The 26,427-nt window shown below is 41.5% G+C and overlaps 1 long non-coding RNA gene across 1 annotated transcript; it reads right to left on the bottom strand.

Moving 5' to 3' along the window:
• Positions 1-3,912: 3,912 nt before the first annotated feature.
• Positions 3,913-11,387, bottom strand: LOC128585416 (uncharacterized). The gene is made up of 3 exons (XR_008380051.1): positions 11,287-11,387; positions 8,580-8,681; positions 3,913-4,010 (listed from the first exon to the last, which is right to left on the bottom strand). It is a non-coding gene; the product is annotated as an uncharacterized LOC128585416 (long non-coding RNA).
• Positions 11,388-26,427: the final 15,040 nt, after the last annotated feature.

Below are 26,427 nucleotides of genomic sequence, written 5' to 3'. Positions count from 1 at the left end.
TGTACTTAATTCTAATCTGATCTGATTGGCATTTATTGTTCAGAAGGACAACATGCTGACATGGGGGCCCTAAGACAGTGTCAAGTGACTCTTGGACAAAGCAGAAATACTCGAAAAGGTCATAAAGTAACATCCATGGAAAAATGTGAAAAAAGGTGGAAAATATTGGCTATTACCTCAGCATTTTCTTCCTTCAGCAGGTGCTGTTTTCTGTTCCCTGCTTGGAACACTCCTTTCCAGGCTGTTTGCACCGGCAGGTCCTTCTCATTCATTAAGTTCAACCCAAATCCTCCCCAGCCCTGAGAACTTGAGATCTTGGCTGACCTCTAATCAGGCATTGTCCTCCAGTCCCTGTGTTTTTCTTCCTGGCACTCACAAGTTAGAGGGAATAGCTTTACTTCTTGGTTCCATTATTTATTATATGTTGCTTCCAAGGACAGGGTCTGGGTCTGTTTCATCCCCTGAGCTTAGTAAAATTCCTGACTCAAAGACAGAGTCTATATCCAAATGAATGAGAAACTGGAAAACTTTCATGAGACTAATATGTAGGATGATTTTTCTCCCCCTCAAGCCCTATCTCGGGCTCTGAAAATCTAAGTGTCTTTATTCCCTATTTACCATAATTCAACCTGAAAATACAGTGCTCATATTCTTCTCCCTTTGGGCAATTCTAAGAACATTTATAAGTCAGTGAAAAGCTGGACGAAATAGCTTTCTTTTCTTTTTAACATTTGGGAAACTGTATTCAGAACAGATTTTGGTGAAAGCACAGATCACACCCTATCAGTCCGTGACTTTCACCCCCTCTGCTAGTGGAAGGACAGTAATGGAGAGAAGTGTTAGTTCTCCCTCCCCGCGTGGCCGGGAGAGGGAAGCAGGCACCTGCCCTTCTTCCATTTCTATCATGGCTTCTCATGCTCTGGCCCTACCTGGCTGCTTTCCGCCCTTCGCCTTACCTGATCCGTCACCTCCTGCTGTTACGTGCATCCTCTGCTTTTCACTGGCACAGTCATCCTGCAGAGGTAACCTTTGCCCCCTAGGTGCCCAAGGGCACTGCTACAACTCTGTCACCTGCTGGCAGGCCACCCCTGGACCTTCTCGTTTCTCCACCATTCCAGCCGTGAAGCTCCTCCTCTCTGACTCCTTTGTCTCCAGCCTCTCCCTTCGCTCTTATTTACCTCCTCGGACACCAGCATGGAACTCCCCACATTCTCTCACTCAGTGAGGGAAACGGACGCGTGCTGCTGGCCCTCTGGTGTTAATAGTAGGGCTTCCCAGGTACGGGATGACTATTCCATCAGCATTGAGCGGTAAACTGTCCAGCAGCCCAGAAGCAGAGATGTTCAGAGATTTTGAGGCTGACTCTGCCTTCTCCCCACTTCCTTCTCCTCCACCCTCTACCTGCTAAGTTTGGATCAAGAAATAGGAGAGTCAGATGTTTTTAAATGTCCCCTTATTAGTTATAATGTCTTCCTGAACAACGACATATACATCGGGTGAAATGGTAATGGGAAAGGAAACGTATGGCTGTTTCCTCAACTCTGGCAGGTTGCTAGTGTCACTGGTGGTTGCATACCCTGTCAGGAAATTCTGGGCCCAGCAAGGTCCCCGCTGTGACATGTTGCATGTACTCCTGCTGTGTGGCCAGCTCATTTCTCATTAGCATCTCTAGATCCTTGTCCAAGCAGACTGAAAAGTTATAGAAGGTGTGTTTATGCATGTGTGTGCACATACGGGCGTGTGCATGTGTGTGCATGTCTGCATGTGTGCATGAGCGTGCCTCTGTGTGCGTGTGCATGCATGTGTGTGAGTACGTGTGTGTGTGTGCATGTGTGTGTGCGTGCGTGTGCTTACAACCAACCGGCAACTCACCGGGCCCCCTCGGGTCTCCCTCTCCCCCGTACGCAGCCTGGGATGATGGACCACAAGACTGCTTCTCTCTCCAGCATTCTATTCAACTTCCCCCCACTTTCGACTTCATACAATTTTTAGTCACTCTACAGTTATCTTTAAGGGCAAAGGTAATAGAATTTATGCAAAATGAGCTCACTACAAATTCCTGCAACTTGCTTTCATTAGGGCCTCTTGGCTATACAGTCACGGTCACAGCCATCCCTCACCCATGGTCCTGTGGCCTTCCCCCTACACGCCACGCTCCCCACACACCACCCTCACTTTCCGCCTCGCTCATGCAGACAATGTCCACCTCCTCTCTCTCTCTCTCTCTCTCTTTCTGAGACAGCCAGGGCCAGGCAAGGGCACCCACATCTTACCTTTTCATATCTGAAAGTTTTATGTGTCTCCTTCACCTCCAGGGAAGCGACCTCAATATCCCTTTCATTTTTATTTTATTTATTTATTTATTTATTTATTTTTATTGTTGGGGATTCATTGAGGGTACAATAAGCCAGGTTACACTGATTGCAATTGTTAGGTAAAGTCTCTCTTGCAATCATGTCCTCAATATCCCTTTCTCAAAATTACTCCTCCATTTGGTTCCTACATCCTCTCCTCTCCTCCTCCCCTGGGCCAGCTGGTTCTCACATTTCCCCTTTCACATCTTCCATCCCTTCTTCTCTACTCTTCCTTCCTCTAAGGCTATAAACAGATTCAGTCTTCCCATCTTAATTAAGAAATCGAAACATGGCGGTGCCTGTGGCTCAAAGGGGTAGGGTGCCAGCCCCATATGCTGGAGGTGGCAGGTTCAAACCCAGCCCTGGCCAAAAACTGCAAAAAAAAAAAAAAAAGAAATCGAAACAAAACTCTTAGAGTGACAAATTATAGCAAATTAAAGCTTCAAAAATAACATGGCACAGTTGTCATGACAAATACCTACTAGCTTTGTCTACAAACTTCTTTCCCTTCCAAGCATCCTACGCAGCAGCGACCTAACTGGCTTCCTCACCCCCAGGCCCTTCCTCCTTCAGTCCAACTAACACTCCATTGCCACATTGATCTTCCTAAAAATACACCTTTATAAGTATCATTTTCTTTACAGGATAAAGCAAAATTTTTTTTGTCTGGAACTTACGGGCATTCTCGTCTTACCCCTAACAAAAAATCAACACAAACAATCTCTTCTCTTCACTATATTTCCCCATGAATCTTCCACTGAACCAAACTGGCCTTGAACACAACGCGCAGTGTCTCTTCTGCGCCCTGCTGATGCTGCAGCCACAGAACGCCCTCCCTACTTTTCCCTCCACCATGTCCTTCAGCCCAGTGCTTCCTTCAAACCCAGCTCAATCTTCTGTCCTTCAGAGGGCTTCCCCCACAGAACCAACACTTTGGGGGTCACCTTCTTCCTAAACGATATTTAATAATCATCCAAGTCACTAGGTACTAAGCACTAGGGTGTGCAGCCTTGTACTGGTATTTATTGGCTGAAGTATCTGTCCTGGCAGATCTTATATTACACCTTTTTATATCCCACATTTTATTTTATTTTATTGATTGATTGGGTACAGTGCTGTGGTGTCACAGCTCACAGCAACCTGCTCCTGGGCTCAGGCGATTCTCTTGCCTCAGCGTCCCAAGCAGCCAGGACAGGAGGCACCTGCCACAACGCCCAGCCATTTTTTGTTGCAATTTGGCTGGGGCTGGGTTCGAACCTGCCACCCTCGGTACCTGGGGCCAGTGCCCAACTGACTGAGCCACAGGCACCGCCCCTATATCCCACTTTTTAATTAGCACTTAGCCTTTCTTATGATGAACATAAACCTGACTAGGTAATAAATAGAGTTTTGGTCAGAAGAGTCTCAGAAGAATTACCAAAGTAAATTTCTAAGGCCTGCATACAGGCGGTGAGTTGAACAGAAAGGCATATTGGTTATTTCTTCCTGTTGTACCTGATAGAGGTTGATGTTGCTATAAATATTCTCCCAGATCTGGTCATAGCTGTGCTGCTGCAAACCCTGGGAAGCCACAGAAGATGGATGGTGTGGAGCCAGCGTGGCTGTCTTTGTTGCATGGTCTTGGAGCACCTGCATTACTCACTCAGGGTCAGAAATCTCAGGTAGAAGAGAAGGGAGAAGGAATGGTTAGGAGAAGAATATTCCCATCTTCTCAGCAAGAATTTAGTCACATATACAGGAACAATGAGGAAAGCTTGGTGGGATTTTATTCAATTAAAAAATAAAATTATAGGCTCGGCGCCCATAGCGCAGTGGTTACGGCATCAGCGACATGCACCCAGGCTGGCTGGTTCAAGCCTAGCCTGGGCCAGCTAAACAACAATGACAACTGCAACAAAAAAATAGCCGGGCATCGTGGCGGGTGCCTGTAGTCCCAGCTACTTGGGAGGCTGAGGCAAGAGAATAGCTTCAGCCCAAGAATTTGAGGTTGCTGTGAGCTGGGACGCCATGGCACTCTACCCAGGGCAACAGCTTGAGACTCTGTCTCAAATTAATTAATTAATTAATTTAATTAAATTCCAGCATCCTGATTCCCCAAATATGTTTGTCCATTTAACATTATAAGTGTTCAAATATATATAGCAGCTCATTTAAAATTCTGTGACAACTCCCTAAAGACAATGGCAGATGGCACCCTCACAGGTGCGGTGGCATTATTGAAAAGATAAACATCCATCAGCTTTGGGTGCAAACTCTGGCAGCTGTTAGGGGTTCCCAGGAGATGGAGGAGGAGGAAGCAGGGCAGTATAGGGAGAGCACAAGCTTCACGAAGACCCAGACCTGGCTCTCTCCCTGACTGGCTTTTTCATGCGCAGCAGGACGAGTCAACATCACAAAAATACTAATGATGTCTTTTCCTAAATTGCTGTGATAATTCTGGCATATAGGAGGAGCAGAATGAATATCCCTTCTTCTCTTCTGAAGGTAAAGAATTGAATAACAACCCCAGAATTAAACTCCTACTTTAGAGATACATGTATTACTACATCACTTTAATATCACAAAGAGCTCCAAAGATCATTCATTCCAGACCCCACCAAAATCCTGGGGACATTTTTTGCAGATGGAGAAAAAAGTCATCCTAAAATTCATAGAAAATATCAAGGGACTTCAAATAGTGAGAACAATTTTGAAAAAGAACAACAGAGTTGAGGACTTAAACTTCCTGAGTCAAAAAATATTATAAAGATACAGTAATCAAAACAGTGTGGTACTACCATAAAGACAGATATCTAGACCAATGGAATAGAATAGAGAGCCCAGAAATAAACCCTTAAATATATGATCAAGAGTGCCAAGACCACTCAGGGGAGTAAGGACAATTTATCTATGTATGATATTTGAAAAACTGAATATCCACATGCAAAATAATAAAGTTTTATCCTCATATCACACCATATAAAAAAAAATCCCTCAAAATGGATTAGAGATCTAAATGTAAGACCTAAAACTATAAACCTCTTAGAAGAAAACAGGGTAAACAATTTATGATTTGGATTTAATGATGATTTCTTGAATGTGACACTCAAAGCTCATGCAACAAAAGCAAAAATAGACAAATGGTACTACATCAAACTTAAAAACTTTTGTGCATCAGTGGACATGATTTTAGTCAATAGAAACAAAGAGCCAGTAGAAATAAATAGTCTTATAAAATGGGAGGAAATATTTGTAAGCCACATTTTTTAAATAAGTGGTTAATAGCCAGAATATATAAAGAACTTCTACAACTCACTACCAACAAAACTAACCAGAAAATAGGCAGAGTCTATATCAATAAAGGACTTAAACAGATATTTGTCTAACAATGAGATATAAATGGCCATCAGCATATGAAAGATGTTCAATGTCATTGACCACCAGAGAAATGCAAATCTAAATCACATTGAGATGTCACCTCACACCCATTAGGATGGTTACCATAAAAAAAAAAAAAGTAGCAATTATTGGTGAGGATGTAGTAACCTATTAATAGAAATAAATTTAACCAAGGAGGGGAAAGATCTTCATGATGAAAACTGTAAAACACTGATGAAAAAAATTGCAGAGGACATAAAAAAATTAAAATGAAAATCAAAAACAGGAAAGACCTCTAACACTCATAGACTGAAAGAATTAATGCTGTGGAAATGACCATGCTACACAAACTGATCTATAAATTTAATGCAATCCCTATGAAAAGACCACTCACATTCTTCCCAGAAATAGAAAAACATCCCTAAAATTCCTATGGAACCACAAAAGACTCTAAACAGACAAAGCAATCCTCAGTAAGAAGAACAAAGCTGGTGGCATCACACTTTAAAATATACTACAAAGTGTGGGAAGGGAATTGGCATAACCCTGACTAGAGTGCAGCCATTTTAGAAAATCAGGTCAGAAACCTGCAGTTCCCTCACCGGATTCCTGGAGTGCGTCAAAGTCAGAGTTCCTGGAAACATCCTGCCTGTATCCTGGACCATAATCCTAAGAACATGCTTATATCCTGACCTGAACTAGAGAAGAGCCCCAGGTGGTGCTCCGGAGCTCCCCATCTCAGCTCTACTGATGAGGCTGAGCCTTTTACAACAGTGTGGAGCTGGTGCTCCGGAGCTCCCCATCTCAGCTCTACTGATGAGGCTGAGCCTTTTACAACAGTGTGGAGCTGGTGCTCCGGAGCTCCCCATGTCAGCTCTACTGATGAGGCTGAGCCTTTTACAACAGTGTGGAGCTGGTGCTCCGGAGCTCCCCATCTCAGCTCTACTGATGAGGCTGAGCCTTTTACAACAGTGTGAAGCTGAGCTGACTCCTGGTCAGTCTCTATTCTCCTTTTTCCCTCTATAAAGTCTTCCCTTGCCCCTGGACTGGCCTCCTCTCCTTTACTGTGGTCCCTTACCCCAGTTCTATGCCAGAACCTCTCACAAAGCTGTAACAACTAAAACAGCATAATACTAGCATAAAACGGATATATAGACCAAAGGAACAGAATATAGAACTCATAAATAAATCCACCTATTTACAACCAACTGACTTTTGAGAAAGGCAACAAGAACATTCATTAGAGAAAGGACAATGAATGGGTGCTGAGCAAACTGGACAGCCATACGCAAAAGAACGAAGCTAGATCCCCTTAATTCAAGACTTAAGTATAAGACCCTAACTATATAAAACTGCTAGAAGAAAACATACAGGAAACACTTCAGGATGCTGGTCTTAGAAAATATTTTTATGGGTACAATTTCAAAATCGCAGGCAACAAAAGCAAAAATAGACAAATGGCATTATATCAAACTAAAAAGATTTTGCATAGCAAGAAAACAAGAAGCAGTGAAGAGACAAACTGCAGAATGGGAGAAAATATCTGTTAATTATTCATCTCACAAGATACTAATATTTAGAATATACAAGAATCTCAACAGCAAGAAACACAAAGAATCTGATATTCAAACAGGCAAAGGAAGTGAATGGACACTTCTCAAAAGAAGACACACAATGGCCAACAAGTATGTGAAAAAATCCTCAGCATTATTAATCACCAGGGAAGTGCAAATCAAAACCACAATGAGATATCATCTCACCCCAGGATGGCTATGAAAAAGATAAAAAACAACGAATGCTGGCAAGGATGCGGAGAAAAAAGAACTCTTATCCACTGTTGGAATGTAAATTAGTACAGCCATTATGGAGAACAGCATGGAAATTGCTCAAAAATTGAAAAATAGAACTACCATATGATTCAGCAATCCCATTTGCTGGCTACACATCCAAAGGAAAGGCAATCATCAGTGTATTGTAGAGATATCTGTACACCTATGTTTATTCCTGCCCTCTACTCACAATAGCCAAGATATGTGTATGGAATCAACCTAGGTATCTATCAACAGATACATGAATAAAGAAAATGTGGTATACGTACATCACGGAATACAATTCAGCAATAGAAAATAATGAGATCCTGTCATTTGTGGCAATACTGATGAATGTGGGGGATGTTAGGTTAAGTGACGGGAAGATAAATACCACATGTTCTTACTCATACGCAGAAGTTAAAAAAGTTGATTTCACAGATGTGGAGGGTATAATCATGAACTTTATGGCTGGGAATGGAAGCAGGGGAGATTGGTTAAAGGATAAAAACCTATAGCTAGAGAGAAGTTCTAGTGCTCTATAGCACTGCACAGTGATTGTAGTTAATAATAGTTCATTGTGTATTTCCAAATTGCTAAAAAAAGGATTTTTGAATGTTCTTAGCATAAAAAATGATCAATGTTTGAGGTGGTGGCTGTGCTGATTACCTTGATTTGATCATTACACATTGTATATATGAAAATATCCCTCTATCTCCCATAAATACGTATCATTAAAATTTTTTAAAAGATCATTTAGTCCAGTGTTTTGTTCACAGATGAGGAAAATAAGACTCAAGTAGGTTACGCAACTGGAACAACTTCATACAGAGACTTGGTGTTAAAGGCTCACTAAAATCCAGTTATTTCTGACAATTTCTTATTTTCTGCTGAAAGCTAACAGGATGTTTAAAGTTTGGCGATTAGATTAGAAAGTTCCAAATACAGCCTTCCTGGAGAATCCAGGCCAACCTTTTTAAATAGGGAAAGAAAATTCCACTTTTTGGAAAACGATTTTAGCAAGAATCTTATCTACAAGGAAACACAGTTATTTTCTTACCTTCAAAAACTTTGCTTGGAGTTGCATTAATGCATCTATTCATTTCCGTTCTTTTAGTTTTATCAAAAGCTTCTTTTGCCATGGATCACATTTTGGCTTGCTCTAGTGGAAAAATACATTCACTTTAAATTATAACACAACAGAATGGTTCTCGATAAAAGTTGCAGGAGATTCAAGGACCTTCTGAAATGGACTCAGTCCTCAGTGTTGGGTTTGCTAGGGCTTGCAAGGTCTTAGAAGGGGTCTTCAGGGGCTCACAAATCCATAGAGGGGGACAGCAGCAGCATTTCCTGTTGGTGGCTGGCCTGAGAGATGTAGTGAATCCATTGGGATGATCTACATCATCCATGAACAGGAGGGGCCCTAAGCCCATCGGTGTTGGGCACTATACTTTATTTCTAGGGCAAGAGAAGCTTATCCACTGACTCCTTAGAAACTCCATATTTAAAATTCTAATATTAGATACTAAACACTAAACTGTTTCAAATTTAGTTCTATGGCTGTAAGTACCATCAATACACAGATAATGCTCAAATTTATATCTCGGCCCTAAACTCTAGCCTGGTATATCTAACTACCTCTTTGAAATCTATACTTGGATATCAAGCTTAACAAATCTGAAACAGAAAATTCAGCTACATGGACCACCCTGTTGCTTAAGTCCTTGATCTAAAAGTAACCTTTGATTTCTCTCCTTTCTCTCAGTCAACTTTTACCACTGCTATGGTCTAAATGTGTCCCTTTAACATTCATATGTTGAAACCTAATTCCCGAGGTGATGTGTACTAGGAATGGAACTCTGGGAAATGATTAGATCACGATGGTGGAGCCCTCGGGAATAGAATCAGTGCCCTTCTAAGAGAGACCCAAGGAGGCTTGTTTCTCCCTTCTACCAGGTGAAGACGCACAGACAAGTCAGCAGCCTGCAAGAAGGGTCCTCACTAGAACTCAACCATGCTGGTTCCCTGATCTTAGACTTCCCAGACTCCAGAACTGTTAGAAATAAATTTCTGTTGTTTCTATTGTTTACGGTATTTTGTTAAAGCAGCCTTAATGGACTGAGACAATCTTATGAGACTTTTCTTTCTTTTATAATACAACCAATCCTTGTTATTTGTGGAATCAATATTTGCAACTTTGCCCACTAACATTTATTTGTGACCTCAGTCATACTGATAGAGCTTTCATAGTCATTCATATCTGTGCACAGAGTGGTGAAAAATTGAGTCACCCAATGGGGATATTTCCAGCTAAGTTTGAACACAGAAACACTCTGCTTTCTCATTTCTGCTTGTAAACTGTAAATAAGAGCCCTTTTCATGGTCTACTTAGTGCCACGTTTTTCACAATTTTGTGCTTTTGATGATGATTTCACTGGGGGAAATGGTCCCCAAGTATTAAGCCGAAGAGGTCATGTTCGTGAGCATGAGAAGGCTGTGGTGTACCTTCTGAGAAAATACAGGGGGTGGATGAGCTTTGCTCAGGGCTGATGAGTTATAGTGCCCTTTCCCATGAGCTCCATGTTAACAAAGCAACAATATATATTAACTAAGATGTCTACGAGGAGCACACATGAAACAAAGTCATGTATTGATCAATGTCCCAACCCTCTTTCCCCTGGGGGGGGGGGGCAACAATTCAGGATTGGCTGAATCAGTATTCATGGTGAATTTCTGGAGCACAACTCCTTCGAGATTGACTGTGCTTAGCACTACCTAAAAGCATCTTGTTTAATCTGCTTACTTATGTATTGTTTGCAAACTGTGTTATCTCCAGGACCAAGGGCTGTGCCTGACACACAGTATGTACCAAATAATTTTTGACTAAAAGGTTGGATTTACACAAGCCAGTTACACCTTTTTGTGTTAATCTTTGTCAGGGGTCCTCAAACTTTTTAAACAGGGGGCCAGTTCACTGTCCCGCAGACCGTTGGAGGGCCAGACTATAGTTTAAAAAAGAAAAAACTATGGGCGGCGCCTGTGGCTCAGTCGGTAAGGCGCCGGCCCCATATACTGAGGGTGGCGGGTTCAAACCCGGGCCCGGCTGAACTGCAACCAAAAAATAGCTGGGCGTTGTGGCAGGCACCTGTAGTCCCAGCTACTCGGGAGGCTGAGGCAAGAGAATTGCTTAAGCCCAGGAGTTGGAGGTTGCTGTGAGCTGTGTGATGCCATGGCACTCTACTGAGGGCCATAAAGTGAGACTCTGTCTCTACAAAAAAAAAAAAAAGAAAAGAAAAAACTATGAACAAATTCCTATGCACACTGCACATATCTTATTTAGAAGTAAAAAACAAAACGGGAACAAATACAATCACACGGCCTCATGTGGCCCACGGGCTGCAGTTTGAGGACCCCTGATCTTTGTTCTTGACAAATATCTGATGTCATTAACAAAAATCAGGGAGTTTGGACCCAATAGAACAGGGTAAAGGTGTCCGAGAAACTTCTAGAGAAGATGAATCAGCATGGCAAACTTCAATGAAGAGCCAAGGCTAGCAAGAGCTGGGAGATGCCAGCACGTAAGACCAGATTCCCTGAGTTGCCGCCCCTGAGCATAGGCAGGCACCCCGCATGGCCCCAGAGGACACTGTGCTGGGGGAACTGAGGAGGGGGACAACAGGGACCAGACAGACCCAGTGCTGCCAGGTTGGCTGGCCTGGTTGCACGGCACTTGTCACACTGCTGACATCACTTCCAGGCCTCCTCACCTGTATAAATGGAATCCAGTTGGCTTTTTTTCAGAGTTATACCAAACCCAAGTCCTCTGCTTTAGTGACCCAAATCTCATAGTCTGGAAATGTTTGCATTCTCTGTTCTGTGAAGATGCTTTGAAATTTTCAGGAAACCTGAACAGGATAAGAAAAGAGAAGTGGGACCCAGGGAAAAAAGTCTCAGATTGTGGGCAATTTCAAAAAGAGCCACTGATTGTATTTGAAATAGCCTTGGACTCCAACAGATTTATAAAACACAAGTGTGATAATAACAGGAGCTTAATTTAGCATACCTGTGTAGCACGAATTCTTAGCTCACTTACTTATTCGGAATGTCTGCTCTGAAGATTGGAAATATATTAATGTTTATTTAGATGTATTTTTAGCTGGAATGTAAATATAAGTGGAAAATAAATTGTCCACCTTTGGAAATGCATTTGCTTTATCTAATCATTCAACTAACTAGAAAATTTAAGAGTTAAAAAAATCCTGCTCAGACATCTAATGAGGTTATAACGAGAGCAGAGTTAACAGAAGTTAACTATCTATTAAAGTTCGATAGATACCTCAACCTATTCCCTTCCTATATCACCTTCACACTGAGGCTACCAGTGCTTTCTACAACATAGCTTCCTACTGTCAAAATGCCCAGCCTTCCTCCTTCCTTCTCCAGAGTGAGTCCAGGCCCACTGAGCCTTGGTGCACCTCCATCCTTATACTTTCCATGCTGTGCCATGATTTCCTCCGACATGGTGAACTCCTTGAGGACTCAGACTATGAAGTTTAAGAACTCACCACACAGCTGGGCGCAGTAGCTCACACCTATAATCCTAGCACTCTGGGAGGCCAAGGGGGAGGATCCCTCGAGCTCAGGAGTTCGAGACCAGCCTGAGCAAGAGCAAGACCCAGTCTCTACTAAAAATAGAAAAATTAGCCTGGTGGGGTGGTAGGCACCTGTAGTCCCAGCTGTTTGGGAAGCTAAGGCAAGAGGATCACCGGAGCCAAGAGATTGAGGTTGCTCTGAGCTATGATGATGCCATGACACTCTGCCCAGTGTGACAGAGTGAGACTCTGTCACAAAAAAAATAATAATAAAATAAGAAAAACTCACCACATAGTGATGGTTGCAAAACAATGTGAATATATTTAGTGCCACTGAACTGAGCATTTTATGGTCAACATGGTAAATCATATGTATATATTAGCACACGTGCATGCACACAGACACACAGACACAAAGACCTACCACAGTGCTCACACAAACTAGAGCCTCGACAAAGGCGTCTGGAGTGAGTGAGCAAGCTCGTGAGTCAGTTAATCCTGGCACCTCCCAGGCTGTGCTGTCCAATACTGTACCCCCTAGCCACATGTGGCTGTTTAACGTTTAAATGTGAATTAGGTAAAATTAAAAATTTAGTTCTTCACGGGCTAACCACATTTGAAGCGCTCAAGAGCTATACGTGACGAGTGGTTAACATATCAAACAGCACAGATACAGAACATTTCCACCATCGCAGAAAGTTCAGGAAGACAGTGTGGGTCTGTGGCTAGGTTGACAAACTTTGAGGGCTAGACAGTAACATTTCAGTCTTTACAGACCACAAGGTCTCCTTCGCAGCTACTGAAGTCTGCCATGGTAGTATGACAGCGGCCACAGACAACACAGTGAGTGGGCACGGTTGTTGCCATGGTCAGAATATTTGTGTACCCATGAAATTCACAGGTTGAAATCCCAAACCACAAGGTGATGATTAGGAAGTGGGAACTTTGGGAGGTGATTGGGTCATGTGGATGAGGCCCTCATAAATAGGATCAGTCCCCTTATAAAAGAAGCCCCAGAGACACTCTTGTCCTTCTTCCATGTAAGGATGCAACAAGAAGGTATCATCTCTGAGGCAGAAAGTGGGCCCTCACCAGTCACCAGACTTTTTTTTTTTTGAGACGGTGTCTCACTATGTCACCCTCGGTAGAGTGCTGTGGCGTCACAGCTCGCAGCAACCTCAAACTCTTGGGCTCAAGCGATCCTCTTGCCTCAGCCTCCCAAGTAGCTGGGACTACAGGCACCTGCCACAGCACCCGGCTATTTTTTCTTGCAGTTGTCATTGTTGTTTAGCTGCCCCAGGCTGGGCTCAAACCCGCCAACTTCAGTGTATGTGGCTGGTGCCTTAACCACTGTGCTATGGGTGCCACGCCATCACCAGACATTCTTGATCTTGGACTTTCCAGTCTCCAGAACTGTAAGAAATAAATTCCTGGTGTTTATAAGTCACCTAGTCTATGGTATTTTGTTACAGTGGCCTGCATGGACTAAGAAAACTGTACTCCAATAAAACTTTATTTTACAAGAGGAGGTGATGGGCTGCAGGTTGTAGTGTGCTGACCCTTCCTACACAAAAAAGTTGGTGTAGGGGTCATCACTTATCTTGGTAGCACAATTAGCATTTTACAAAATATTGCGGTAAGAAAAAAACAAATGGAAACTATCATCATAGAAAGGAAACAAATTGTTCCCTTCTCTGGGAACAAGGCCGCTTTGCTGGAGGGCTCTACCAGCCTCTGTTATCTTTATCATTAATAACAGTCTGCTGTGCTATAATTTATTTATTTTGGTTCTTTTAAAACACCATCTTATTCTGATTCTGTGTTTTGCCTATCACAATGCTTTGTGATAAGAAGGGTAAGGACACACCCCTAGAAGCATTCTGCTGGAGACAGCTGCTGAAAAGAAAGAGCTAAACATCACGACCTTCAAAGAAACCAGAGGACATGTGATACCACTGATTCCAGTGACCTTAAAGATGCCGTGTCACATATGAATAGAAATCATCCCAGTAAAACGATGTTGGAACAAACACAAATGAAAGTGAAACTTCAAGGTCAAACCAATGGTGACAGAGGAGAGTGGCCATTTCTTACATCAAGAACTTTCAAAAACATTCAGATTTGATTTTTGCCTGTTTCCATCCATCAGTTTATTACTTTTACCTAGAAAATATATACACTTACAGATAATATACAGCTGTAGCTAGAAAAAAAATCTTTATTATTGAACTCTTGCTGAAAAATGTGTTGTTATAAATCTGAAGCTCTCTACCCAAAGTCTTATTTTGCCCTTTGAAATAAGTTTTAAGTTGGCTTTTGATATCATGAGGTTGTTTTTGTTAAGGATGTGCAACACTGTGGTATAGCAGAGAAGTCTGCATGACTTTAGACATCACCACATAATGTACACGCCATTCAACATAAGGCATTTTGTCAATAAGGACCACAACACATCTTGAGAATTGGAGGGCTCCAGACATGAGACAATTGTGCCATGCAAATTTGCCAAATCCTGGCTACATTTATATGATCTGCTACAGACTGTACCCTACTAAATTTTTGCTTTAAATTCTGCAGAAAGATGAGTCCTGCAATCCTTCTGGGGGTCACTGTTCAAGACACCCATTACTCATACCGAGAGGAAGTTCTAGCTGCTAATGTAAATTTCACCTATTACAGCAGTAGACCCTCCACAGCTGACCACCTCTCTGCACTGACCACCTCCTTAAGTCGACCTAATTATCATAGACTGGACATGCACCCCATGTACATATCAATACAGTAAACCTAGTTCCTTATGTTGACCACCACATGTTGACTGGTTTGTTATCGCCCCTTGTGTGGTCAACTTACATTTTACTGTATTTATATTAAGAAAGAATATATCGAGTACCAGGAAAAAAGTTCCATTTCCTTAGTGGAGTCCTTTAGCTCTTCCATGTCATATGGGATGTCGAAATGGGAGAGCAGAAGCTTCAGCTGAGGCTTCAGTTCTTCTGTTTCTGTTGTGTGGTGGGGTAGAATGAAAGTAGTTTCCTGTCTCATTGGCCCTGTTAAAAATCAAAAAAAAAAAAAAATCCAAAATCAAGAGCATTATGACCCATAATCGCCATTGGGAAGAGAAAACAGAGTCCTTTGTGATAGCTGAAAGTAGGACGCCCTCTGCTGATGGGAGGACCATTCTGCTCCTTGCCCAATCTTCTCTCCCACAGCTCACACTCTGCACCAGGCTTGGCCAGGTGGATCTGAAAAACCCTTGGCGCTGGGTTTCTGAGGGAGCTAGCAAGGGCTCCTCATCACCTCATAGCCCACAGGAAAAAACCCAAAGGACCTTGTGGGGAATGACTTAGTGGGAGCAGAACTGCCCATCATTCTTTGTGATAAATTTATTATTTATAAATTAACCAATAAATTAGAAGAAGGTGAGAATCTTCACCTGTTTTCACCTGCATAACTCCCACTCATCATGAAGGACCCAGTTTGGACTCCCCTCCTTTGAGAAGCCTTCTCGGATGTCCCACACGGGGGTTGGCTGCCTCTCCCAGGCTCTCCTGTGACACCCTGTACATACTCTGAGCAAGAACATCACTTAAAGTGTAAACCTGATGAGATTTCTTAGTCATCTGTAACACAGGTAAGGGCAGGAAGACTGTACTAATTGATTCAGAAGAGAAAATTCTTTTAGAGCTGTGTAACGTTAAAACTGGAAAGACCCTTAGAGATCATTTATTCTGAAAGGTTTATTATGAAGATGAGTAAATTAAAGTAAAGCCAGAAACAGGCCCACAGTCCAGTACTCCCAACTCTAAATACATCCTTTCCCCTCTCTCTGAATTTGATAGTTATAAAGATGAATACACAAAAAATGCCTAAGGAAAGTATTTATTATTTTTCTCCACCAGAAAATATTAAAAAATTTTTATTAAGAAGATATAACTTTTTGGTATATAGAAAAATTCCAGCATGACCATGAGACGAAACAGCACATGTGCAAAAACCACAATATTATTTTCCCCATATTACCCTAGGGGAAAGAAAACTAATTTCTTGCCTGAAATGCTGGTATCCACAGGGCCTGAAGATGCAGAACTCTGGATGTCAGGGTCAATGTCTTTTCATTTTCCTGCCCAACTTCAGGGACCTGGCTGACAACCACACTCAGCACCTTAGGGATGGGCAAACACCAGAGGGCCCACAGGGGAGCACAATGTCAGCACAATTCTCACGGAAGCTTCCAGATTTAGGCTCAAGGGCAGCTTTTTGCTTTGACAGAGAAGAACAGAGGTAGAGGCAGAACTTCAGTAACCTGCCCAATGGTGAGGGGCTACATTTGGTGCCGGGTGACCCAGTACTGTCACTGATTCTGAGTGACAGTACACCCAAAATGGACAAGCCACTAGGTGAGGTTCTAGGGCTGGCTACAAAGAGGAACGAGACAGGATTCAACCTCAAAGAGTTGGTGGAGGACTCGGACTCCCAGCAGAGGGTTGTAACGCTGTGTGACTGGGGAGAAATGTATCAGAGGACAAGCCCATCGTCACTGACTGGGTCAGGGGACAGAGTCAGGACGATGACCAGGTTTCTGGTCTGGACAAGTCTAGAGGTGATGGTGTCACTGAGATAAGGAAGAGAGTAGGTGGCAAAATAATAATCTTTCTAAATGGAAATGTGGTCATGTTACTCCTTTTCCATACCTCTGGCCTGAAATATGACCTCTCCTCTGCAACCCTCTTTCCCCTGGGCTTACCCTTATTCTATTCTTTCTTATCCCCTTGTATTTCAGTGGAATATTTACTTGCCCATCTTCCCACCAGCCTAAGATCATTTCTATGCTGCTCAGTCTAGGACAAATATCTAGCACATATTAGACCCTCATTAAGTATTGCTGAATAACAACAAAAAAATGGAATCTAAATTAAAGAGCATAAATCCTGAACATGATGATGAAAAGGAGACCTTATTGAGTAAATATGAATAATGCAACAGAGACATCTTTGGGAAAGCTAAATTGATGGAAGGATTTCAGTAGAAAAAGGTTTCCAAAAAAATAGTTTTCCAAGCTTTCGGGAAACAAAAACTCTAGTAACCCATTGTTTTCCTGTCACTTGCAGGACAAGTTGAGTACAGAAATTGTCACGAACCAGCGTGGCGAAGGGAAGGGAACCAGAGTGGAACTGGTGGGGAGTGAGGAAAATACAGCACAAGAGAAGACAGGGAAACAAAGGATGGGACCGGAGAACTGACTGAGCTGATGGCTGCAGCCAGCACCAAAGCACAAAATCAGCTTTATTTTATAGTATCTGTACAGGGGAACGTAGCATAGACAATATGGGGAAATAGAATAAACAAAAGACATAATTTTGGTCTTAGAGTACAATAGAAAAATGTAAATGACTTTAATAAAGACAAATCATCTTGTTAATGGTTTCTACTCAACTTGGTTAGCCTATGACAAGTAGTAAGAAGGGAAAGATCCTGAGGATCCCAGCATAGTCAACAAAACAAAGGAAGAACTATGTGACGTAGTGGTTTCTACTCAACTTCGTTAAAATACAACAAGACGACATAAGAAGGCAAAGATCACAATGATCTCTGCATGGTTAACTAGATAAAGAAAGAGCTACGTGACTTTTGGCAGAGGAAGCATGAAGAAAGGAATGTGGCTGTCTTGGGAACGGAGGAGAAGCAGTTGGGGGCTCATTCCCTGACTGTTCCCCAGGCTGTGGGGGCCCTTCCATCTCACTGTCTGCTCTCCACAAGAAATAGTGACCCTTGGGCGGCGCCTGTAGCTCAGAGGGGTAGGGCGCCAGTCCCATATGCTGGAGGTGGCAGGTTCAAACCCAGCCCTGGCCAAAAACCACACACACACAAAGAAATAGTGACCCTCTAAAACTAAGTGACAGGTATGATGAGAAAGCGCTACTCTGCCTGTCTCTGGAAGGGCCCCCCCCATCATCACAGCGCTACGTTTCACGTACCTGCAGGAGAGAGTGTAGGTGACACATCAACCACCTTGTGTAAATAGTCAGATCTTCCTGTGTCACTAATGAGGAGGGTTATTTTTTCCCATAAGGAAGTTTTCTCCGGCAACAGACAATCTTTCAGCTCTCTGAATGGCATCATTGTATTCCTGCATAATGTAGCTAACTTGTTTCTGTTGCAGAGAGATGCAAACACAGGACTTGGTTATTTGCAAGCCTTAATCTCTGTGCCATTTGTTTCCGAGGACAGGGTAATGCTGTTTGGGGGCCAAATAAGAGGCTCTTGGAATCCCAGAGTTCTTCCATGTTCTGAATTTGTCCCACAAGGGCTGAGTTCATATTCTTAGAACCTTGAAAGGAACAGACGCCAAGCAAAGGATGCTTGGCAGCTGGAGTCGGCTTCCAAGCCTTGTACCTATAACTCATTTGGCCAAATCTTTGAAGAAGAACATATCTCCTATCATTAAAAAACCCCTTCAAATCTCACTTAAGAATAGGTCCCATTATTTTCTGCCTCTGGCAGAACAGGTGGGAAGGTGCACCCATTAATTCCTTTCCTATCTTTAGCTGTGACTTTTAAAAAGTTGACACCCCTAGTGATCATTTTGTTTCAGTATAAAAAAAAATAGCCTGCAGGTTCTATTCGTGGGCTTCCTACCTTGTAAAGAGGGTAGAGTTGCTCCATGATCTTTCTGTGCTGGCGAAACCTCTTCCACCTAAGCATGTGTAAATATTTACTCTGGAGCAGCCGTATGACTCTGTCTGTGTAATATTTTAACGACAAAAAATAAGCACTTAGCAGATCACAATTGTAGCAGGAAGAGAGAATTAAGTCTTACACTAACAATAGGTAAATCAGTCTCTAGTTGTTTTGGAAAGACATGTTTTTGCACATGAAGATCATAAAATTAAGAAGCTTGGCTCAACATACCATTCAAATTTAAATAAAGCAAGACTATAATCTGTTGCCAAGTCAATAGATTTTAAGCTAATTTATGTTAGTAAAGAATTTTCACAATGACAAAAATGTCAAATTCTTTAAAGCTGAGCTTAACATTTTATATTAAAAACCAAAATTATGAGTCAAAAAGACAAAGTACATTACTATTGGTAAGACTATAGCTTTTAACTTCAAATCAGAAATTTTATTTCTACTTAAACATAGTTAAATTAGCTAACTGTTTTAAATGTTTTCTTTCTGATAATAAAAATAGTACTGGCTATGACAGGATAACTAAAACCAGACTTATCCTTCTATTATACACAAATAGAAAATTAGACAAAATATACAAGGCACCTGTTTTCTGACACTGAACAATAAACAATGCCAGAGCATGGTCTCTGAGAGAAAGGAAACTAATTATGTAAGCCTATAACCAGCTTGGTTTTCTGCCTGGAGGCAGTTTCTGAGCCTTGTATCAGGAAAAGGAACCAGAAGAGGAGTAGGGAATCCCTCTGAGGAAAAAAGAGAGATGATGAAGTGTGGGACGTTGAGTCAGCTGAAGTCTGCAGGGCAGCGTGCCTGAGAGGAGGAAGCTATGTGTAGAAAGGGCTCCAGAAATCTGCACAGAGACCCCCTGATCTCTGGATGAATACTAAGCCGTGCATGCAGAGGACGAAACTCCTGGAGGCTGCCCAAAGAACAACTGACTGGGGGTGTTGTTCCCTGAACAGTTGTCAGAGTTCACGCAGCGCTGAGAGTGTTCAAGTGCAACCAGCTGGAGTGACGGGTCTTCACTGAATACCTGGGACATTCGGTGGAGACACCAAAACCTTTAGTACTCAGGGTAAACTATGCCTATAGTAAAGACTATTCTAAACCAGTGCTTTTCAACCTTTTTAATCTCACGGCACACTTGAACTTACAGTTAAACTTCCACGGCAGACTTAAATTACACTGGTCAAAAAAAAAAAAAAAGAGCAAAAGAAGAATATACTTACTGTGGTTTGAACTTCTTTCAAAAATAATTTAATTAATGATCTTTAGGAAGGATGGGCGGAGGGAGGGTGATTGGTGGGATTACACCTGTGGTGCATCTTACAAGGGTACATGTGAAACTTAGTAAATGTAGAACATAAATGTCTTAACACAGTAACTAAGAAAATGCCAGGAAGGCTATGTTAACCAGTGTGATGAAAATACATCAAATGGTCTATAAAACCAGTGTATGGTGCCCCAGGATCACATTAATGTACACAGCTATGATTTAATAATAAAAAAATAAAAAATAAATAAATGATCTTTGAAGATTTTCATGGCACACCTAAGATCATCTTGCGACACATTGTTTGAAAACCACTGTTCTTAACCTGCTCTAACAAAGCTTAAGACAAGCCTTGAAAGGATTAAACTAATCTGTAAGTAACTTAACTGCCTAACACTGTCTAAGACAAATTCAGCACTCAATAAGAAATAAATGGCTCAGTGCCTGTGGCTCAAGTGGCTAAGGCACCAGCCACATACATCTGAGCTGGTGGGGTTGAATGCAGCCCAGGCCTGCCAACAACAATCACTGCTGCAACCAAAGAAAAAATTGACAATTTTCAGCATTTGATTAAAAAAATGACTGGATGTGCAAAAGAGCAAGGAAGCATGATGTGTGAGCAGAAGAAAAGTCAGCGATGAGAAACGTTCAGAAGTGGCAGAGATGATGAAATTAGCAAATAAGAACTTTTAAAGAACTAATATAAATACGCTTAGCACGCACAAGAATTGACAGGAAAATGAAAACACAATGAGGAGAGAAATAAAAAATATCAAAAAGAATCAAATGGGACTTCTTGAAATAAAAAATTGAATGGGATTAAAAGCAAATTGCCTGAAAAAAGGTTAGTAAGCTTAAAGACACAGCAACAGAAACTACATAAAGTGAAAACGAGATAAAAAGTATGAAAGAGAAAACAATCTTAGTGCTATATGGAATAATATGAAGTGGTTTAACATATGCGCAATGGGAATCTCAGGAAAGGTTTGGACAGGACGTAGTATTGAAGTAGTAATGGCTGGAATTTTTCAAAAACTGATGAAAACAATAGACCCACCGTTCAAGAAGTTCAGCCAACTCCCTGAGAAAGACAAAGAAAACCTCATCACATACACCATCATAAAATAGCTAAAAATCATTAAGAGAAAATCTTAAAAGCATCCAAAGAACAAAAAGACATCTATTCAGAGAGGGAAACTGTGTCAAGAGAATGGAACATCTTTAAAGTAATGAAGGAGCAAGCCCTCAACCAGGAACTCTATATTGAACAAAAATAGCTTTCTAAAAGTAAGGGGAAACACTTTCAAAACAAATTTGTCCCTGGCAAAGCTGCCCTAGAAGAAAAGTTCTTAAACTTCTTGCCTCAAGCAATCCTTTCACCTTAGCCTCCCAAAGTGCTAGGATGACAGGTGTGAACCACCATGCCTGACCAACAAGAAATATTAAAGAAAAAAATGTGGTGAAAAAAAGAAGAAGAAAGTTCTTCAGATGGAAGGCAAATGATACCATGTGAAAATTTGGAGTATACTAGAGTTTCTCAGCCTTGGCACTGTTTTTGACATTTGGGCCTTTTTTTTTGTTATGAGAGGCTACTTTATGCCTTGTAAAATGTTTACCAGCTTCCTTGTACCCTACCTTCTAAATGCCAGTAATAACCAACCATAACCCCCACCCTAACTGTGACAGCTAAAAATATCTCTAGATTATTGCCAAATGTCCTTTGGGGGACAAAAATGTGCTTCATCCCTACCCTTCCTCGCTCTCCATTGAGAGCCATTGATATATACAAAAGAATGAAGAATCCCAGAAACAAGGGGGAAAGAGAGTCCTGAATATAGACAGTGACAACAGTTTGTGTTAAACAGAGAATTTCAGTATCTTTCATTTCTTTGTGATTATTAGTTAATTGCTAGCTAGTTGCTAACGAACCAGCTTACGTGCATAGGAAGGATACAACTCATAACAGATAAGGAACAAAGAATTAAAAAAACTGAAGTAGGCTCGGTGCCTGTCGCACAGCGGTTACAGTGCCAGCCACATACACCGAGACTGGAGGGTTTGAGTCTGGCCAGGGCCAGCTAAACAACAATGACAAGTACAACAAAAAATAGCCAGGCATTGTGGTAGGCGCCTGTAGTCCCAGCTACTTGGGAGGCTAAGGCAAGAGAATCGCTTAAGCCCAGGAGTTTGAGGTTGCTGTGAGCTGTGATGCCACAGAACTATACCCAGGCTGACATAGTGAGACTCTGTCTCAAAAAAAAATAATAATAATAAAATAAATTAAATTAAATTAATACATGCTTGATGAAAATTTAGAAAATATATAAAAGTAGAAAGAGGAAATTCAATATCCTGCCATCAAAACATAGTTATTATTAACATTTTAATCTAAGTTCTTCAAGTGATTTTTCTGTACATTATTTGACCATTATTATCTCTCTCATACACACACATTAACACACATATGTACACATATGTAGTAGAAACTAATGTTACATAACATAATAATTATATTAAAAATGTTTAATGGCAGAATAATATTCTACCAAGTAGCATAATTAATTCTTTTTCCTATTTGTAGATAGATATTCCCTTTTCTTAACTCTTTCTCCTATTGGTAGATATGTAGGCAGTTTCAACTTTTTTTACTTTTATTATAATGCTTTAATAATGATTTATATAGAAAACCCCTTTTCTCATGTCTTGAGTTATTTTTTTAAAGAGAGATTTCTAGAAATGTCTTCTCCAGGTTAGCCAACAGCTTTTTGAGAGCTGGAACTGTCTCAGTAAATGTTGTCTTGCTCCGTAACATTAACACAGACTGTATTTTGTGGAAATTTAGTCAACTGTACAGTGACTTTGAACTTAACTGTAGCATAGGTTTCAGGTCTCTAACAAAAGAGCATTTACATCAACAAAGCTCTGCAAATTACAGTGTGGACAAAAACTCATCCTTAGCCAGAGGATATACCAGAAAGCCAGCTTTGTTCATACATTTCTCCTAAATTCCAGTATGTTTTTTCAAATTGCAAAATCACTCTTACCTGCAGCCCAAGCAAAGGTAAGTTTTCAGGCGTGTACGCTCTTCTTAGGCAGCTCTCTAGCTCCCTCTGCAGGAAATCTGCCTGAACAACAAGGGGCTTCAACTCAGCCATTTAAACCCAATTAGTTTTAACATCCCAATTCAAGGAACTGAAAATTTCAAATATCACAAAATCAGACATTTCCAAGGAAAGAGTGGCCTGAACTGATCCAGAAGCAATATGAAAACTGGGACATTTTCTTCTTGTAACCCCTGTCAATTACATCAGTTGCTTGCAAAAAACCTTTCCCTGCTTAAAGTTTCCAAGAAGCTATCAAAATCAAATTGATTGTTGTATCGCAATAGCACACTCCCCTACTCACCTGTAAGATTTTCTTTAGTTCCAGTTCCCTGTATCTTCTAAAGTAAGAAATGTCCTTTGGTATTGGAACGGAGCTGCAGAAAGATTTATTCGATAGAAGCTGTAATTCCTGAAGCTGTGATAGATCAGATTATAGCTAGGCCCTCATTAATCTGTAACTCTTTACAACTGCTCACTTCTGAGAAAGTACTTGTATATCATATTATATTTGGTTACTGCGGGCACATAAAGGGCACATTCTTACATCTTCTTCAAAATCTTGCTTGCATACAGCTCCCGTTTGCTAAACCTTTCCCTGGGCCACTTTTTCTCTCCTCCTCACACACAGTCTTTCCTTCTACCCTTGGTTTACCTCTTTATTTTCTACCCCAGGGTACAGGGAGGGCATATGGTGCAGAGTTTTATTTCCCCCACCTGTATTTCCTCCAGGGACCTTATCTCTGACAAGCACTCTGCTTCTCAGGTCTTGTCTTCACCCTAGTTGACTCATAAAACCTTTACCTTATAATTTAAACTAGATGTTTTTATTTTTGTGTTCTTGATGAACTTTCAGGGGGTGAAAATGACCCTTACATATCAAACATGGAAAGCTTTGGAAATTATTTTAACCAACCTTCTGCTTCGGGAAAATTATTTATTCCTATGAAAAACATTTATAGCTGGAGTGCCACTTAAGCAGCCTGGTCGATTCCCATCCAAGCCCAGTTATGAGGGAGCTGTGTCACCATAAACTCTGACACAAGGAGGCACAAGGTGTTGGGTCCCAGTAAGTAGGTAAGACCCTGGGTCAGGAAAAGCAGACCAGAGCTCTCCCCATCTGATGTAAGATATATTCCAGGGCTTGGGAGATTTGGGCGTTATCGAAGGACAGCAACCTGATGTCCCGTCCTGTACAGATGTCATTTTCTCACGGTGGGATTTTGCAGGCATTGGTAAGGGAGCCACAGCAGGTAGTTCTGGAATACAAGTGAGACAGCACCTAGAGATTATGACAGGGAGGTAGGCAGTGAAATTTAGCTTAATACAGTTCATGTGTTCCTAACAGTCCCCACAGGTAAGTTTTAAGGGAAGATAAAAATACACTATTTGTACACTTGCCAGCAACTTCTCCACTGGAGGCAGTGGTCCTGTGAAAAGAACACAGGGCTGACAATCTGGAAATTCATCAGACATCTGAGCCTACATAACCCCTTTAGACATTTGGGGACAAATTTCCTCCTCTAAAGTTGGAGATAATGCCTCCTTTTTTCCCTAACTTCTCAGCTTTAATAGGGGAAAAAAGGCAAGCTTTGGAAGGGCCTTATGAGGTGGCACCCATGGCTCAGTGGGTAGAGCACTAGCCACATACAGCCAAGCTGGTGGGTTCAAACCCAGCCTGGGCCAGCTAAACAATAATGATAACTGAAATAACAACAACAAAATAGCAGGGCGCTGTGGTAGGCACCTGTAGTCCCAGCTACTTGGGAGGCTGAGGCAAGAGAATTGCTTACGCCCAAGAGTTTGAGGTTGCTGTGAGCTATGACACTAGGGCACTCTACTGGGGGCAAAAAAATGAGACTCTGTCTCAAAAAAGGGGGGGGGGTCTTACGAGTAAAAGCGTAAATCAAAGGTATAATTTCTGTGATTACTGAATCCTGACTGCAGACTCTGTGGAGATGGAGAACAAGCAACCAACCAGGAAGGAGATCTGCTATTAAATAGGCAGTTAGGGAAACAGAAAAAACCTTCCCCTGCCCTCTTTTCTCCTAATCTTTGGCATGAAGGGAGTTGGCCGGGCCATGGGCTTAGGTACCCAACCCTCTCTCACTCAGACCTTGTCTTTCCTCTCATTAACCTCAAAGTGCCTGTGAATGACCTAAAAGCTGTTGGTGAACATAAGTGACATATACATGAACCTTCAAAAAGAGATTTACTCATTTGATCATGTAGCACTCTTCACTCAACACGCAGTATTTTCATTCATTCATTCAGCAAGCATTTATGAAAGTCTTATAGTCTTGGGCTTGGTGCTTGTGGAAATGAAATGAGAGAAAGAAAAAGAAAGAAAAATAAAGAAATAAAAACAAGAAACAAAGAGAAGGAAAGAAGGAAAAGAAAAGAAAGGGGAGGCAGAAAGGCAGGAAAGGAAGGAAGGGAGGGAGAAGAAAAAAAAAAAAAAAAGAGCTATCCCCCAGTTCTCCATAGAGCTTCCAGTCTAGTGAGAAATGAGAATACTAAAGTGATTCTCCGGAGTGGGCATTCCATGTCCCTTAGACTCCAGAACCTAATACAGCATCTGGCAAAAAGAAGGTACTCAGAAATTATCTGTTGGAATTAAGAGTTTGATTCTTCCAGGTGTGATGTTGAGTGATTCAGAGGAGTAGACAAACAAAGGTATCAAGGATTTCCCATCACTCTCTGAAAGAGAAAGCCTTTCTTTTTTTTTTTTTTTTTTGTGGTTTTTGGCCGGGGCTGGGTTTGAACCCGCCACCTCCGGCATATGGGATCAGCGCCCTACTCCTTGAGCCACAGGCGCCGCCCCAAGAGAAAACCTTTCTTATCACAAGGTGTAGTGGGGAGTCACACTTCCCTGACAATTTGACATCTAAGTTGCAATAATACAACAGTTGATCTTTTCATTGTGTCTGCTAATTTGCAAACTGTTTAACATGTATTGTCTCATTTGATACTCACAATGTGATGAAGTAGGCCAGGTAAGTATTTTAACTTTATTTTTCAAATAAAAATATCTAAACTGAGAGAAATTATGACTTGCACAGTTCCATGATCTTTCTATCTCATCACACATCCTTGATTAGCTTCAGACACCCAATGGCTTGAAATGCTAATGATATAATATACTAACTACTGGATCTTTAGAACTGTCTTTGGAATGAAGCACAAATTCACCCGGTCACTGTTTCATCTTCCATCTTTTCTCTACACCTCTCACCGTCCTCATTGTTT

Source organism: Nycticebus coucang, chromosome 5 (genome assembly GCF_027406575.1).
Source record: "Nycticebus coucang isolate mNycCou1 chromosome 5, mNycCou1.pri, whole genome shotgun sequence".
Taxonomy (NCBI): Eukaryota; Metazoa; Chordata; class Mammalia; order Primates; family Lorisidae; genus Nycticebus; species Nycticebus coucang.
This window is presented reverse-complemented; position numbering and strand designations above follow the sequence as displayed.